We start from the raw sequence: 18,864 nt of genomic DNA, 5'->3' as shown, positions 1-18,864 counted from the left end.
CATCTGGACGGACCATAAAAACCTGCCATTCATCAGGGCTACCAAGCGCCTCAACAGTTGACAAGCATGGTGGGCCAACTACCTCAGTCGGTTTGACTTTACACTAACCTATCGCCCTGGTTCTCAAAACTCTAAGGCAGATGCCCTTTCCCGACAACACCCACAGGAGCCTGCTACAGCGGAACCCCTCCCCATCCTCCCTGCGACAAAGGTGAGAGGCGTGGTGACCATGAACCTGGAGGCTGTTGTCAAGCGTGCTTTACGCTCTCATCCTGCTCCAAGCAACGTATCCTCCTCACCGTCTGTTCCAAACACTGTTCGCTCTCGGGTACTCTATTGTGGCCATGCTAGCCGGTTTGCTTGCCGCCCAGGTGTCCATCGTACCTACACCTTCCTGGCTCAGAGGTTCTGGTGGCCCACCGTGAGGAGAGACGTTAAGGAATTTGTTACAGCCTGCACTGTCTGTGCTCGCAGCAAGGCTTCCCCCCGCTGGTCTGCTGCAGCCACTTCCTACACCCAGTTGGCCCTGGTCCCATGTGGCCTTGGACTTTGTTTCTGGACTTCCCCCTTCTGAAGTTAACACTGTAATCCTAACGGTAGTGGACCGTTTCAGCAAGGGAGCAGGCATTTTTTCAAGGGGTTAGGCGCTTCTGTTAGTCTCTCCTCAGGATATCATCCCCAGACTAACGGGCAAACTGAGAGGATGAACCAGAGCGTGGAGTCCTTCCTTTGTTGTGTGGCCGCAAAGAAGCCTGCCTCGTCAACCAGGTTCACCTAACCGGTTGAATATGCAATCAACTCCCTGGTCTGCTCCACCACAAGACATCCCCTTGTGGCCTCCTCTTGCTGCCCCCTGAGTGTTTAAGTGAGTCCCAGTTTTCTCCCTGAGTAAGGGTTTCGTTTCCTGTGGACATTTTCCCTGTGGCTTCTTCGTGCTTCTTCCTGAGTGACTTTTCTAAGACTCTTCAATAAACTATGGCAAGTTTATTCAACTATACCTGTCTGTTGTCATGCTATTGGGGTCACATCCAAACCCTAACAAAGGCATTGGAATTGATCACCAACATTAACTCAGGAGCACAATCTTAAAAAAAACTTTCATCTGCAAAACATAAATATATAAAATAATTTGTGCAGATTTCTTTTTTTTTTTTTAATCAAAGATTATGTCTGGATTAATGGCTACAAGCAGCAGTTACAAAACTGGATTGTTGACAATATTTGGCACGTTTTCAGTGAAAAAAAAACTCAAGCACTCTATCAACGGGATTGAGGTGCAATTTCTTTAAGTGACGCCTTAATTCATTTGGCTTCATGCTGTTCGCTGTCTTTCCTCGTCACCTACCGTAGTCACAGTGAAGCCAAGTACTACTACATACGCTTCGTCATATATCCTCCTTTCTCAGTCTCTCTCTTCTCCTGTCGACTTCGTGTGTACACTTCATACTCATACTCTGTGCCGCGTGCAAAGTGCGCATGCTCAGTGCAAAAAAACACAGAGCGAATGCTCCCTGTGCAGTGCGCACTCTGCCAAGGAGAGCACCACTGCCCCCTAATGTAGTCGAGGCATAATTTCACTTTATTCTTGGACAGTTAAAAAAAAAAAAAAAGTTCCCCGAGGCCAAACGCGCCCATGTTGATGTAGCCTCGCGCCCCAGTATTTGAGAACCATTTGGCTGGGTTGGCCCCGTGCCTGTGTGTTTTTTTTTCCCAGGTACCCCGGTTTACGCTGATCATTTAAATTAGCGGTTTTGCAGCAGGGAGAGATGAAAAACACGCAGGAAAGCGAGGACTGGAGTTTCAGGCTCCTGGTCTAGATCAAGTCTTTCTTTGGTGTGTTGCCATCCAGTTGTTCTCAGGACAAGGAGTCTGGCAGCTCTATGTCCTTTCTTTTCATGATTGTAATGTCGTATGTCACTGGAATGACAGCTACGTTGTCTTGATGCACATGGGAGTGGACGGCAGCGGCTTCTTGATGATGTCTTTGAGCGGCCTCCATATGGCGTATCGATGACACCGTGGCTCTATTAATGCTTTCAAGAATCTTGTCCATGTTGGAATATTTTGGGTGCACACTTGATCGCCGAGTATTCTCAGCCTTCTCAACTTTACAAAGGGAGTGTGAAAGGTTGTCAGGGTGGGTGATGCTTTATTCAGCTCTGTCTGGAGAAACCCAGATTCAGCATCTAATTGTGATAAATTTGCTTCTGCTATGCTGGAGATTACATCCGTTCTGGTGTTTCTGCTTGATTACCTTTATTTACACTGTTTGGTTCAGTGCAAATTCTGATCTGTGACACCCACCATAAAGATGACCCACTTCGTGGGCTGTTCTACCTTTGTGCTATAACCACTTTCGATATCTAAGATAATTTCTAAATGATCTTTTCTCTGAGTGTTGCTGGATGCTGCAAACTGGATGCACAACACCTCTGGCATTTCCATCAATTTTGATTTTATACTTCCCTGGCAAAGTCCCCCAGAGCGTGTGTGTTTTGGAAAACCATCCAGCCTTACTAATCTACAGTGCCCTGGAAAAGTATTTCCCCCTTCCCGATTTCTGTGTTCTTTGTATATTAATCATAAGCAAAGGTTTTAGTTCATCACACCAATTTTATTGACAACCCAAGGAAATTTTAAAATGCAGTTTTTAACTACCAGTTTAATTTAATAGGGCACAAAAATAAATCCTAACCACTAACTGTCTGGATGTGAAAAAGAAATTGCCACCTGAAGCTATAGATGAGTTGTGCCACAGTTGGCAGCAATAACTGAAATCAAGTGTCTGCGATAATTGGTGATGAGTCGTTCGACGTGATGGAATTTTTGTCCAATTTTCTTCGCAGAATTGCTTCAACTCCATCAAATTGAGGCAATTTGATGGAGCATCTCAGTTGGAGCATTTCAGTTGTATTCAAATCCAGACTTTGACTTGGCCACTCCAAAACCTTAATTTGGTATTTTTTTGTGAGTCCTCCAGAGGTCGACTTGCTGGTGTGTTTCAGATCGTTGTCCTGCTGCATGGTCCAAGAGCGCTTGAGACTGAGGGCGTAAATTCATTGTCGGACGATTTTCTGGTGGACAGCAGAATTCATTGTCCCATCAATCACAACAAGTTGTCCTGGTCCTGCGATAGCAAAGCAGCCACAGACCATCACACTACCACCACCATGTTTCACTGTTGGCATGATGTTCTTTTTATCAAATGCTGTTCCATTTTTACCCCAGACCTAACAGGCTGCACAACTTCCAAAAAGTTCAGGTTTTGACTGATCAGTCCACAGAATGTTTTTCCAAAAATCTTGAGGATCATCAGATGTTATTTTAGAAAATTTGAGACGACTCTTTGTGTTCTTTTTGGACCAACCAGTTATCGTGATCATAGATAAAGGGCAGAGGAAAGCTGTTGTAGTGGATGTAGCGGTCCCAAGTGATGGAAACATAAGAAAGAAGGGACACAAGAAAGTCGAGAAATACCAAGGGCTCAGAGAGGAGCTGGAGAGAGCCTGGAAGGTTAAGGTGACAGTTGTGCCTATGGTGGTCGGATTTATATACAGTATATAAGAACATTTATATACAGTGTTTTTACATTTCAAACTCTTGCGAAGTGTCTGTTGCTTTGGCCACTGTTCAGTGTTCACCTTGTCCAACAGTCTGTTCTGAAATATCTCAGAGGTTGTTTTGCATAGTTGTGCCTTTCTTCCTTTGTTTGAAAACATTTATCACTATTCTCTTATGTTTCCATGGTCTTATGTAGTTGGCAAATGTCCACAGGATCCTAATTCTCAACATAAACACAGTCCAATGTTTTGTCAATCTCATGCTTGTGATTCACAATCCGAGCCACTCTGCATGTTATTTATCTGTTTATTATCCGACGAGGCAAGTGGCACCATTGAAAATGAAATTCACATGGCTGCAGAACCTCAACAAACTTTTGCAAAGTAATACACATCCAAGGCATCACAGTCAATCTTGGGGTGCTCAAAAACTGTGGTCGTCATGGCTAATTGGTTTCTGTACTTGATGGACTCCCGCTGTTGTGTGACAGCTGAATGACTAAGACAGACAAGAAAGATCAAGTCAAAAGGGAGTGTACAAGTTTTCTCTCTCTACATTCCTCCCAACCGTAAAACTCATCCTAATATTTTTAGTGCATTGTTCAGGGTTGACAGGAGCCACAAGGAAGCATATTTTGTCTGTCTATTTTGTCTTCAACCACCCTCCACACTCAAAGTATACCAACCATAAATTACAGTAACACTACAAACTAAAATTCACTTACATTCACTGCTACTGAAGTTTAAGGATGACTGGATATGGTAATGGCTCCTTTTGCTTTAAAGGGGAGCCACAATATGGCTGTGGCTCCATTCGCACTGCAGGCCGTGATGCCTAATTCTGAGTTTTTGTTAAATCTGATCTTTTTATATATTCCTGCTCACCTTACAAAAAGATGTGACTTCTCATGTGTGACATGACACGCATGCGCACAAAGTGTTGATAAAAGATATGTATTTGGTATCTGGAGGGGCTCATCTGTTTCTCATCTTGTATTGCCAGAGTAGCGAGGTGGGATGAGCTGTGGAAATATTTTGGGAAAGTTAGGTGATGCTCCACAATCTCCACATTTTATGGAGATTTCTAACTAAAGATAACGTCATTTCTTTGCTGCGTGTAAAAATGAACGGTCTGCAAGTTTCAATTACTTCTATCACCATAAATATCAAGTTTGGGGTTCATTTTTCCAGCGGGATTAATTTATAGTCAAATATAAATTTAGTAGATTCACAGACTCCAGCACCCCCCACGACCCTTTGAGGATAAGCCCATCGGAAAATGGATGTGTGTGTGTGTTTGTGTGTATATACAGTATATATGAATTATAGTCCTTATACATACAGTAGAAGTCATCTCTGTTGTTTCTTTGGCTACCTTTTATGCACATGCGCGCGCGCACACACACACACACACACAGACACACACACACACACACACACACACACTCACACACTTCTGTGTCTCCTATCAGCACTGATCAATAGACGAAAGATATGAGGATGTGTTTTACTGTTGGGAGAAATGCAGGGAGAGAGAACTATTCCACTCGTTTTTGACCATCTTTCTTGTCTTTTGCTTATTGCTTATTTTTGGAAAGCACAACAGTCCACTTAATAGCCAAGGAATTCGATGTTTTGTTGTCTCCTGTGTTTGTGTGCATGCCAGTGACTGGCCTAAGTTGGGGATGTTTCGGTGTGTTCTGCATTTTCTGAATGGGTTCACTTTGTTATGTGTTTATAAGAAATGAGAGGTGCAATGATCAAAGTACAACAAGTTACTTTCAATGTAAGTGACAATTATTTTTGATGATCAATTAATTGGTTGTATATTTATAATTAATAAAAAAATGTATCATTTGAAATTGTCCAAATCGTCAGGATTTCAGCTTCTCGCCAGTAAACGTTCTCCAATTTTTGTCGTCCTCAATGAATGCTGACTGACTGCTATTCACCAAACTGAATCATAATGTTTGAAACCATGTCCTAGTTTTTCAGAAAGGGATGGAATTTAAAAAAACAGATTAATCAATTGAATGACAAATAATCAACAGATTACTGAATTCTTCAAATTTAATTGCAGCCATATAAGAGAGGTTCTTATTCTTCAGCTGTCATGGTACTTTTCCTGGATTTCAAGTATCCCTGACGCCCTAATGATGGTTGCACAAGGGGTGTCTGTTGCTTTTCTGTTTCCGTCTCTCAATTCTGGTCCCGTATTTCCCGTTCTGATTGGTGGGGGCGCAATGACGGTGGCAACAACAGTGTAGGCCGGGGCCTTCTGCGGGCTTGGATGAAGTGTCCATTACCTTAATGTTTTGTTAAGCTCTGTATCACTTTTGGTTGTATGACATAAACATGACCATACGAGTGCATAATACTCATCAGAGCAAGCGCAAACTGTTTTAGAGTCTTGGGGTCAGCACTGCATGTTCTGCTTCATTTTTTTGCTGTTTATTGTTGACATTTCCCATGTGAGTTTTTTTTTTCATGTGAATTAAAGGCAAAGGTACCTTCTTTAGTTTCCTCACTGTTTTCTGGATGTGGAACATTCTTCAGTTGGCTGTAATCCCATGTGATTTGTTTTATGGCTGTTTCAGTGGAATTTTCTTGTGTTTGTGATCAATAACAATTTGTAGCATTCTGAGAGACGTGTACACTATTTTGTGTGTATGGCAGGGGTGCTCAATACGTCAATCGCGTTTGAACGGTAGCCCGCAGACTGTTCCCAAGTCGATCGCGAGGGGTTAGGGAGAAATGGAAAAAAAGATTTGTGTGCTTGTTAATAATATATATTTTTGTGTAAATGCACACTGAGCATCCAATCAGTTTCACTTTTACAAAAAAAGTATTTAAATGATTAAATTAAATTAAATTAAAAAGCAGGTCACCTTTAACCTAAAATGGTGCATGATATGCATCACCGGAAATTGTTAGTGATCAGCACTCTGCAATTGCAGCTTGTGATAACAGCTGTTGCGGTTCCTCTTTTTTTTAAATTATTTTTTTATTTATTATTATCTCTGGTCAAAAAAGTTTGGGTACCTCGAGTGCATGGTGTCATCGGCATATGAGAAACATCTGTGAAAAAGGATGAAGACCCATGTGCATGTGACTTCCATCATCTCAAAACACTGACCCAATAATCCTGATCTGAGTGAAATCTGAAGCTTTGGTTTGAAATATACATTACATAATTCAGGTTTGGTGTTGAGATTGCAAAAGCAGTACCAGAAATGTATTTAATATGAAATATCCCCCCTCCCCCTTCTAATCAATATACATCTCTAATACAAAGCAGTGAGTCAATCATGAAATCAATTTTTTGACAGTGGATACATGTGTCTCATTTCCATCGTATACCCTGTGCCTGCCGACTTGCAGCTAAGATGCACGATGTGCCTTTTGGGGCACATTTGACTGTGCTCTATCAATTCTGCCTGCAAACCGTGGCCCAGCATTTTACTTCATCTCCTGCACCATTAAAATTGTATTGCTTATTTTGGTGACACTTTATAAAAAAAAATCACCAATGATTTGTGTTGTAGCATCGAGAGGTTCGGAAGGTCAATGAATGAATGATTTGTGTTGTTTGTGCGATGAACAACACTGCTGTTGGAAGTTTTTGGGTGTAAATGAACAACAACACATCTGCCAGTAAGACAAAGTCCTCCTCTGCTTTTCCTGGAATTTAGCCTAGTCCTTTTACATATAAAAAATGGCCCAATAATAAGTTGACTAAAAAAGAAAGTAAGTTATATGATTTGAATCCTTTACTTTTTGTGAGTATGCAGTACTCATATTAGCATAAATACATTGGATTACATTAGAGCTGCAACTAATTGTTAGGTTAATAATCGATTCATCTGTTGATTATTTCATCGATTAAGACTTCTCTGATGTAAATCATTTAAAATTCTATCCCATGATAATAAAAATAGGGCATCATTCAAAGTGACAGCGCAGAAAATGCACAAACATGAATTACTCATTTGGTCTGCAACATGTCCAAAAATGGACAATGTTGATCATTGTTACCATCCATCCATTCATCCATCCATCCATCCATCCATCCATTATCTGAACCGCTTTATTCTAATGAGGGTGGCGGGTGCGCTGGAGCCTATCCCAGCTGGCAGTCGGCAGGATACAGCCTTAACTGGTTGCCAGCCAATCACAGGGCACACAGTAAGTAGTATAGAAAAACACCATCTTTAAGAAACGGTGACATGCAAGAAAAGTCCCTGATTAGTACTGACTCACAAGAATCGAACTCTCAAGACTTGATTAGGAGCGGTTTGTATCACTCAGGTTAACTGTCTAGTAGAGGGAAGCAAAATTATGCCATCAGGAAATGTGGATAAATTGACCAAAATTGTACACTGAAATACTCATAGCTCACTTCATGTACATTTTAGGGTATGGCTGCCCCAAACTATTTTGTATGCCTTAGAGCAGGGGTCCCCAAACTTTTTCCTGTGAGGGCCACATAACATTTCCCTTCTCTGATGGGGGTCCGGTGTCAGTTTGTAACATCAACGATCGTAGGGGAGCTTAAAAAAATTTTTGTTTCCCAGAAAGCCACACGTAACCAAATAACCCTTTTCAGGTTCTTTACAGAAAAAAAGGCAGGAAAAAAATAATAACACTATTATGAAATAAATAATAACTAAATAACCCTCTCTGAGTTCTTCACAGAAAAAACAGGAAATAAATAATAACTAATCAACTCTCTCTCTTTATAGCCCCTTGAAATCCACAAAAAAAGAGTTCTGCCATCTTACGAGAACACCACCTATCTTGTCTTGTTTATGTCTGCTACCATCTTGTTCTACTAATTGATCTGAGACAACTAAAACACTGAAACATTCTATGGTGTGTAAATAACTTTGTGACCTTGATTTCAACCCTATTTGCGTCATGGGTCATGCTAACACAGAAAGAATGGCATGACTCAGTGGAAAAGTTGTCTCCAAACCTGAGGGTTGTGGGTTCATTGCTCATTGTGATGAGTGTTTCTTTTTTTTTAAAACTAATGAGGTTCAGCCCGGTGGTCGAGTGGTGAGCGTGTCGACCTCACAGTGCAGATGTTATGGGTTCTGGTCTTCCTGTGTGGAGTTTGCATGTTCTCCCCGTCCGTGCCTGTGTGGGTTTTCTCCAGGTACTTCGGTTTACTCCCACATTCCAAAAACATACATGGCAGGCTGATTGAACACTCTGAAATGTCCCTTGGTGTGTGACTATGAGCGCGGTGGTTGTTCGTTTCTGTTACCATTTGATTGTTACCGGTTCTTGCATTTAGTGCACACCATCGAAATCTCAACATGAAAACATGATAATTTTCGCCTGGTTGTATTACTGTAGTTGCTGTAGTGGCCCCCACAGTAAATGCTTAGCAAGGGGCCTCCATGCAACAGGTGTCAAGGACTGCGGGACGTAAATATCTAGATCCATGCAACAACAAACCTGTGATGGAAGATATTTATTATTAGTGTGTGTGTGGGGGAGGGGGTGTTGAGTGAATGGACAGTAAAAATAAAGAGATCAAATTAGGAAGACTGTGACTTTGTTTATGACTCTTAGTTATGACATAAGCTCCCATCAAGCTTGAGAGTACATTAATGTAATGGACTCATAGTGCAGTAATATTTTTTTTTCGTGTTTGTTGTCATCGCGACCACTTCTCTTCTTTGCTAAGCCACCTTTATGTCTACTGATCGAACAGAATAGTCGCTGGGTCGGCATGTTTCGAGCATGTTCCCTTATCATGTGACGTGTGTGTATATGTTTGCATGTACGTGACAGATGGTTGCCACTGGATCATCTATGTCCCGTCACTCATTGTGTGTAATACTGCAGTTTGTCCCCTCTAATCACTCCCATACAGAATCATAGTTCCTGTGTTTGGAGAGTCTCACTTTGTACCACTGGCTAGTACTAATGAGTCTATTTCAGATATACTAGAAACACACACCGCATAGTTGACCCCCACAGTGGACACCCACTATTTGGGGCGTCCACTGCGGGGACAAAGCCCGCCAGCGACAAGCCAACTCCTGCTGATAATTGACATTCCCTTAAAAGTGATTCTAATTGCCCATGTTAATAGTTTAAACCATCAATATACCACCATTTTTTACTATCATCGCATTTGAAACATTTACAAACGTCTTGAAAGATTGATTTACCCTTCGAGAAATACTGGCCTACTTTGCTTTACAGTTAGGTTTGTCAATCAGAAATGATCAACAACATGATGCTGTTAAATCTGAATTCACTAGCTGCAATAAATAATTACGTATCTTCTGCCGTCTAGTGCCCGAGCACTTGAATATTCATTCTTTCGCTCTAGGTCATGGTGTCAAACTCAAGGCCCGGGGGCCGGATCTGGCCCGTCACATCATTTTATGTGGCCCGCGAAAGCAAATCAAACTTGTTGACTTCTATGATGCTTGCTAAAGTTTGGATCAAACTTCCAAATTCTCGTATGTAATACATAAGAGAGCTATTGTAAGTTTTCTCGTTACCAAAACCCTCATTACAGTAACTTAAACTATAGCTGAATAAACCGGTCTTTTTGACATCTTTACATGGTTTCGCAGCCTTCCAAGAGAAATGTTAACTTTAATGTGGCCCACGCCAAAAATGAGTTAGACACCCCTGCTCTAGGTGATTGGCATAGATAAATTAACAGAAACAACTACACAGTGGACACTATTTGGGGCGTCCACTGTGGGGACAAAGCCCGCCAGCGACAAGCCAACTCCTGCTGATAATTGACATTCACTTAAAAGTGATTCTAATTGTCCGTGTTAATAGTTTAAACCATCAATATACCACCATTTTTGACTATCATCGCATTTGAAACATTTACAAACGTCTTGAAAGATTGATTTACCCTTCGAAAAATACTGGCCTACTTTGCTTTACAGTTAGGTTTGTCAATCAGAAATGATCAACAATATGATGCTGTTAAATCTGAATTCACTAGCTGCAATAAATAATTACGTATCTTCTGCCGTCTAGTGCCCGATCACTTGAATATTCATTCTTTCGCTCTAGGTCATGGTGTCAAACTCAAGGCCTGGGGGCCGGATCTGGCCCGTCACATCATTTTATGTGGCCCGCGAAAGCAAATGAAACTTGTTGACTTCTATGATGCTTGCTAAAGTTTGGATCAAACTTCCAAATTCTCGTATGTAATACATAAGAGAGCTATTGTAAGTTTTCTTGTTACCAAAACCCTCATTACAGTAACTTAAACTATAGCTGAATAAACCGGTCTTTTTGACATCTTTACATGGTTTCGCAGCCCTCCAAGAGAAATGTTAACTTTAATGTGGCCCGTGCCAAAAATGAGTTAGACACCCCTGCTCTAGGTGATTGGCATAGATAAATTAACAGAAACAACTACTTTTTGTCTTCTAAAATCAATATTTTTTCATCCAAACAACTGATTTTGGATAATTTCCCACAGCACGCCTGATATTCTCTCAAGGTACAATAATGTGCCTTGGTACACTGGTTGGGAATCCCTGGAGTACTCAACACTACAGCTGAGTTATCCTCCTTGACCACTGCTACCCACAAATACTAATTTTCCCAATTTTTCCCAAACACACATATTCTCTTTTTAATCGGTGGTTCACTCACGCTAGTTTCTTTCTCTGTTTTTCAACTTCATAAAAGCGCACACAAATGTAGTAGCGTTTCTGACTCATCTCACTTTTGCTGCATGTGGGTGCGGTGTCAAGAGAACAACAAAAAAACTGTTGACGGCAACCTCTCACCCCAGTCAGCTGTTCAACTCAGGGGTAGGTGCAGCGAAAGAGCTGTGCCAAACTGTCAAATAATGATAATTGAATTGCCTCAGGGCGATATTGTGACCATGTTTGTTGTTAGAGCGAGTACTGATTTTGCGGGACGCCTGGATGCTGTACGTGCACGCACAACGCCACAGCGTTGGTGCGTATAACATGTAGATGCATGAGATGGGTGCACACAAAGTAAATTTAAAAGGACCTGCAAGAAGACTTCCACTTACGAGTGATGAAAAGGTGGCCACTGTGAAGTAGGCACTTGGAGACTGTCTTTGACACCCAATTGGGCCTCTGTGTGTTAGACCCCTGCTGTCTGTTTTACTGACATCTGATCGTCGCTAGGGCGGCTCGGTAGTCCAGTGGTTAGCACGTCGGCTTCACAGTTCAGAGGTACCGGGTTCGATTCCAGCTCCGGCCTCCCTGTGTGGAGTTTGCATGTTCTCCCAGGGCCTGCGTGGGTTTTCTCCGGGTGGTCCGGTTTCCTCCCACATTCCGAAAATATGCATGGCAGGCTGATTGAACACTCTAAATTGTCCCTAGGTGTGAGTGTGAGTGCGAATGGTTGTTCGTCTCTGTGTGCCCTGCGATTGGCTGGCAACCGATTCAGGGTGTCCCCTGCCTACTGCCCGGAGACAGCTGGGATAGGCTCCAGCACCCCCCGCGACCCTAGTGAGGATCAAGCGGTTAGGAAGATGAATGAATGATCGTCGCTATTTAAATCAGTGTGTAGTGTCGTGCAGTGTTCTGTTGGCATTTCCTTGAGCGTAGCTCCATCTAGTGAAGGGGTCTCAAACTCCAGTCCTGGAGGGCTGCTGTCCTGCATGTTTTCCAAGTCTCCCTGTTGCAACACACCTGATTCAAATGATCAGATCATCAGCAAGCTCTGCGGAATCCTGACATTGAACCTGTTCATGTGAATCAGGTGTATTGCAACAGGGAGACTTGGAAAACATGCAGGACAGCGGCCCTCCAGGACCTGAGTTTGAGACCCCTGATCGAGTGGATGCATTGTGGTTTGCGTCTTATATTGCGGTGCTTCCAATATATGAACAAAATTACAAAATAGGCCATTCATTGAAGGTGCGCCTCATAAGCGAGTGCGCCTTTTAGTGAAAATACGGTAGTGTTCGCTACTTATTTGCAACCAGAGCAAAACATAGGTCCCACGTCTATCACATCTGACATCTGTTAAGTCAGGAAGAAACAAGGCAGCAGAGCGCGCATTCACAGTTGGATGGGCTAGGGTTTTACACACACACACACACACACACACACACACACACACACATCCGTGTGTGTATCAAGTCAGTGTAGAGTAGCCCCTGTGGGCGTCTGAAGTTATGGGTGCCACTGCTTTCTGTACAAAGAGGAGGGAATGCTGGGGTGCGACTGTTGTTTGAGCCAACATTTATGTATTTATTTATTTCTGACACCATGAATAATTCCAAACACCAAGCAGAAGAACACGAGTCGAGATTCAAACAAACCTGTGGCATCTCAACTGTGTATCATGTACTGTTCTTCATGAACATTTTAAGTAATTAATTGTGTGTCAAGATCAGTCTCAAAACTTTCACTGAACATTACGTAAAACCTTTTATGAGTTACCCAATACCAGAACAAATAAGGCTCTCACGTCGTGTGTCAGTTTAGAGCCAACGAGAATTCCGTTTGAGAAGCACATGACATGACACGATTTAAAAAAAAAAAAAAAATAGGTAAAAAACTTTGGTGATTTTATTCACACTACACCTCAATCGGTTGGATAGCGGAGATTCATAGGAAATTGAGTCCCAACATCCTTTTTGACGCAAAGCAAAATGGCCCAAAACAACTTGTTTTCCGTTTGCTTTGCAATTCCAGTCAGATTTATCGAGCATTTATTCACAAAAGAGTCTCAAAGGGCTTCGCATGCCCAGAGTTGACAAATGTTTGTGACATTCCCTGATCTTAACCCTACATGAGGGCAAAAAAAAAAAAATCTGGGGAAAAATACGAAACCTTGAGAAGGGGCTCCAAAAGGGTCAATCTCTCTTCAATTATGACCAAGTTGCAATCGGTGCCGACTGGGCAAAATTTAACACAGATCGGTGTCATATAAAGTTCGTTACAATTGTATCGGAGTCCATTTTATAAGATCACGCGCTGTAGGAAGACACCTTCAGACAAAGTAGAAGTGGGTCCTCCTCAATACCTTTCTCTGGTTGGTCAATGCGGAAATCTTCATCGCGGCACTTCCAAGGCGGTGGTCCACCTCACATCTTGTCCCGGGTCAGTCAGTGCCGAATCTGTTCAGCGACACTTAGGCCCCTCTCCACGCTGGGAAGGAGAGGGCAGGAGAAAGAAGTGACTCTCAAATGTCTTTGGTCCCACAACTTGCAATTTCTCCGCTGTGGGAAAAATAAAGGTTTTCTTATCTTATCTTAAAACAGGCCAACACGAAGTTCAACTAACTGCAAGAGTATACAAACCGGAGAGCCATATTGTTGCCTGTTTTAGATCCTTCCCCATTCCAATACACCTGATTCAATTGCTCATGATTGTTTCAGGCCTCTACAGTGCTTTCCAATGAGTTGATCATTGGAATTAGGTGTGTTGGAATAAGGAGGGATCTAAAACTGGCAGGACACGGCTCTCAAGGAACTGGAGTTCCCTACCCCTGCTCTAGAACTTGTGGACTTCTTTTTGTCTCTCGGTATAACTAGCGGGTTGTGAATGAAGAGTTTGGAATGGAACATAGGGTACCACTAAGAAGACAAAGATGATGCTAAGTTATGTATCATTTGATCAGTTTCAACTGTGCCAAAAAAAAAAAAAGCACCAAGATCGAGCAATAGCAGTATTGATGAGGTGTTGGAGTATTTAACTAGGAAAATGTCGATAAATTTCAACAAGTGTTTGTTGCAAAAACAAAATAAAATAATTCTCTTAGCCTCGTACGACTGGGTGCCACGTTGACGGACAGGGCATGCTCATGCAGGACGGACGGTTGTGTCAGCATGCAACTGCACAATGTTCTCTCCCCCTCTGTTTCCCTGCACTCTCACTGAGCAGCGAGTGCAATCCTTTAAACAACACTGCATTAAGGCAACTTTTCTGACTTCGTGGATTTATTTCAATAGTGGCAAATAAGTTCATCAAAATCATTAACCCTTCAAGGGACAGCGGTGACTACAATGGACATCTTATCATGTTATCAGGTTACATGATGTCATTACTGCTGCTTGAAAGGGTTAATAGTATTTGCTGCAAGGAACATTAAGATAAGAAAACCTTTTGTCACGTTGTGCACGAAGCGATAGGATAATTGCTTCGTGCACAACACAAAATAAGGAAGTGGATCCCCGAAATGCAGACACCAAACAAGGTCTTCGTAGAAAAGGGTTTAATATACAAAAATTCGCACCGACAAAGTAGTAACATAAAGTGCTGGTCAAAACAAGGACCAGAGGGCACAAAAAATGAATAACAAAAAGCGCTTGCACAAAAGGCAAGGGGGAAAATAAGAATCGCGAAGGCAAACGAAAAACTATGTAACCACTACACGCTAGTGATGGGTCCAGCGACACCGATGCATCGACACATGCGCCGGGCTCACAGAGCAAACCACGTGTCGATGTATGTGCTGCTTCATTACGTCACGTGATTGACATGTGAACTGCATCGGCTGTGTTGACACAGTCCAGGCTTCTAATTGACACACCGGCTGCGTTGACACAGTCCAGGCTTCTAATTGACACATCGGCTGCGTTGACACAGTCCAGGCTGCTAATTGACACGTGAACTGCACCGGTGCAGTTTAGACTGCATCGGCTGCTTGGCACAGTCTAAAAAAGCGCCACTTAGTCCAGGGGGCGTCAACTCAGTGCAGAGGGCATTGACGCAGCAAAAGCCCGCCGCACAGTGTTTATAAGGAAGTACGTCTGGCGACACAATACCACCTGCCGAAACAAGCCAGACCTCACTCACGCTTACTTGTCGAAGTTCGTGTCAGTGCAGACTTCGTGTTCGTGCCTTGCCTTCCTTGCCGATTATGGAGCAGAGACGCAAATCATCCGCCGTGTGGGACCCTTTTGATGTCCTGGAGAATAAGGTATTATTTATTTATTCAAATCGCCTTCTGTCGCCGAGAGCCTCTCGGCGAGAGGCACTCGCCGAGTGCCTCTCAGATTATTGACATGTGTTGTACCATTCTAATCCGAATACATTTCAAGGTAACTCTTAGTTACTTCTTATTCACATTTCACTACAGGTGAAATGTCGAATTTGCCAAGTCGAATTGTCATACACCAACAGAAGCACCTCCACCATGCTGAGGCATTATCGGGCCAAGCATGAGAATGAAGTTCGCGATACACCCAGTATTACGCCAGGTATACTAACGTTCACTCATCTTTTCACGGTTGCTATGTTGATGATTAATTGACAATCAGTAATTATTATTGGTTGACTCTCCACTCCATGTTTGACAATCAAGGTTCCAGGAAGCAGCTGTACTGGAAGGACCAACACACTTCTTTCCCAAACCTCTCCCACCTCGCAAAGGAGTTCCTTTGTACGCCAGCCTCATCCGTCCCTTGTGAGCGTGTGTTCTCCACAGCAGGAGAAATTGCTTGTAAAAGACGCAACAGGCTGAAGTTTAAAACATTGGATCATCTTATTTTTCTCAATAAAAAATTGTGAAGTCAAAGCCCACAAGCATCCTCATTCAAATGATCTTCACATTATTTGAACACATTGAATGTTGCAAAATGAATGCATGGATGTGAATGATATTGTATACACTTCATCATCAAATCGATGAATGACCTTATAAATGTCTTGGAACAGTTGTAGATGCAAAACCATGCTGGCAGCTACATAATAGATAATAAAAGAAAAATATCCCAAACCATAGGGATCCTCCCAAAAACTAAGGATGTGCTGAATAAGAGATCCTTGTACACATTCTACTTTTATTACTTCCATATTTGACCTATTGTGTGGAAATATGGGGAAATGCCAGTAAAACGCACTCTGTTTTAAAACTACAATACAAAGCAATCAGAACAATAACTGGCTCCAAATAGACGGAACCCACAAATCCACTGTTTATCGAATTAAACAATGAAATCTCATGACCTGGTTGACTTCAATTAATGTACAAAGCACACAACAACCTCCTTTGCCAAAACATTCAGAAGCTTTTTAAATTCGAGAAAGTTGTCATAATTTAAGGGGTACTAACCTATACAAAAAAATCCAAAACACGAACAAACATCACGCAAAGGAGTGTATCTGTAATAGGTGTAAATCTGTGGAATGATTCTGAAACGGACCAGTAAAATGAGTAACTCGCTTGCTGAGATTAAAAATGAATTCGAGAGTAGTACAAGACAACTACACAAATCAAAATTAAGCTGATAAATTCGATACACTCATGAAATATAGCAATACATCAGAAATACACTGATGAGATTTAATATATTAATGAAATGTAGCATCCATTATGAATATGAGAAAATCGTCATATACATGTGCTCCAATGAGTATGTACTGTATATACAAACCTAAAGTTGTAAAAATGTATAAGTACAGCATACATAAGGGTAAAAGCATTTGTTGATATGTAGACTTTCTTTCCTATTTTGAAAAATGATCAATTCATATATAAGAAGGGGTAGGACTCGGGGTAGGTTTTTTACTTCTTTCTACTCCTTTGAACACATATTTGTGATGATGACCATTTTCTTTTCCTTTTTTTATATCTTACCTTCACTTTTTGCCAATTTATTACCGAATTGTATGTTTATATGTTAAATATACAAATAAATATATCAGTCAGTTCAGTCTGTTAAGTGGGTTGGCTGCAGGGATCTTGAAGGTCCAGCAGGTGGCAATGGTCAGTGACACAGTATCAGCACAGTATCAACACAGTGTGTCAGTGTGTTGACACGCCTCATGAGGCGTGTACTCTCGCTTGCGTGTAGTACACGCAAGCGAGAGCCAAATCACAAACTAGGAATCATACTTACAAAATACTGAGCACCGAGAGTTCAGAAAGCGAAAACACGACGAGGTCTGTAGCAAAAGCAGTCAATGAGCAAGGAAGTAGCAAGGCGAAATACAATACTCCAGCGACATGTGCATATCAGAGGGCTCCTTAAATACAGAGTGAGACTAATCATAGATTGGCAGCAGGTGTGCACAGAAGTCCGCAAATGCCATCTGCTGGGCAGACTGAAACATAACCGTGACACCTTTATTCAATGGAGAAATTCCCAATTTACAGCAACAAAAATTTTGAAAGGGAGAAGTAGAAGAACAAAAAGTATATCCGTTAATATTAATGATCAAATTTAAGTATTTTCAGAATGGGTGAGTCCGGGTTTTCAGGTCAGGTCTGTCTATTCAATAGCCTGACAGCGGTCGGCAGGAACGTGCGGTGCTACAATCATGGTAATGAAGCTTTATAGTGAAGAATTTGTTCTCAGCACATGGTTCAATTCACACATTTCTGATGTTTTTGCTTTTAGTGACATATTCTTTGACAATTTGTACCCTGTCAGTGTGAGCTTAACATTATTGAAATACTGAAAAAGGTTTGGTGATGTCGCAGCCACTTTGCTGTTTCTTCGAGGCATGTGCATTGTTTACATTTACGGCCTTTTATTCCACATGCCATGTTACTCTATCGTACATTCACATTTTGATTCGCACATAGTGGTAATTAAATTGGGCCATTGTGCATCCACTGCAACGTCATATTTCAATATTTAACCATTTTACACGGGACATATATCTGATATCTCTTGTCAGCGTAAGAATCCTGTATTTCAATGCTTTTAATCAGCATAAACTGGTTCTAGAATGTTTTAGGATTTTCATTTCACGAATTAGTGCAATGGTACTTCATTTAAAAACATATTTCAAATGTTATCATGAAAAAGGAGATCCCTTATGGGGTTGTATGCTGAATTATGTTCCCTGAAGGGTTTGCGTGCGTGAGTGCATGTGTGCCGGTGTTTGTGTATCTAATCCAAGATTTAGAGAATGTATCCCTGCTCAGTCTGTCTGCATCCAACCCGATCACATGATCTGGATAGGTGTGTAGATTACTCGGGATTAGTGATAGTAATCGTGTGAATGGGTGTTGTGGGGTTGTGGGATATGCAACAGTGGACAATGAATGTGTGTGATGGAGAGAAAAAGCAGCACTGTCTGGCTCTGATGTCTGTGTGTCACTATCACAGATATCCTAAATTGATCATTCAACTGTTGACTGACGATCTGACATGACACCATCAGTCACGTTGCATATAATGACTGTATTGCTATTCTAACCACGTGGATATTAGAATGTATCATCCATCCATTATGTGAAATGCTTCTCCTCACGAGGGTCGCCGGTGTGTCGAAGCCTATCCCAGCTGTCTTCGGGCAGTAGGCGAGGGACACCCTGAACCGGTTGCCAGCCAATCGCAGGGCACACACAGACGAACAACCAT

The 18,864-nt window shown here is 41.9% G+C and overlaps 1 protein-coding gene across 6 annotated transcripts in view; it reads left to right on the top strand.

The window, feature by feature from the left end:
- The window catches only part of LOC127614394 (apoptosis-stimulating of p53 protein 1-like), an 82,610-nt gene that overhangs the window by 6,121 nt on the left and 57,625 nt on the right, over nt 1-18,864 (top strand). The gene's annotated exons all lie outside the window — the stretch shown is intronic.

Source organism: Hippocampus zosterae, chromosome 14 (genome assembly GCF_025434085.1).
Source record: "Hippocampus zosterae strain Florida chromosome 14, ASM2543408v3, whole genome shotgun sequence".
Lineage (NCBI taxonomy): Eukaryota > Metazoa > Chordata > Actinopteri > Syngnathiformes > Syngnathidae > Hippocampus > Hippocampus zosterae.
Note: the sequence above shows the minus strand (reverse complement) of the source record. Positions and strands in the feature narration are given on the sequence as shown.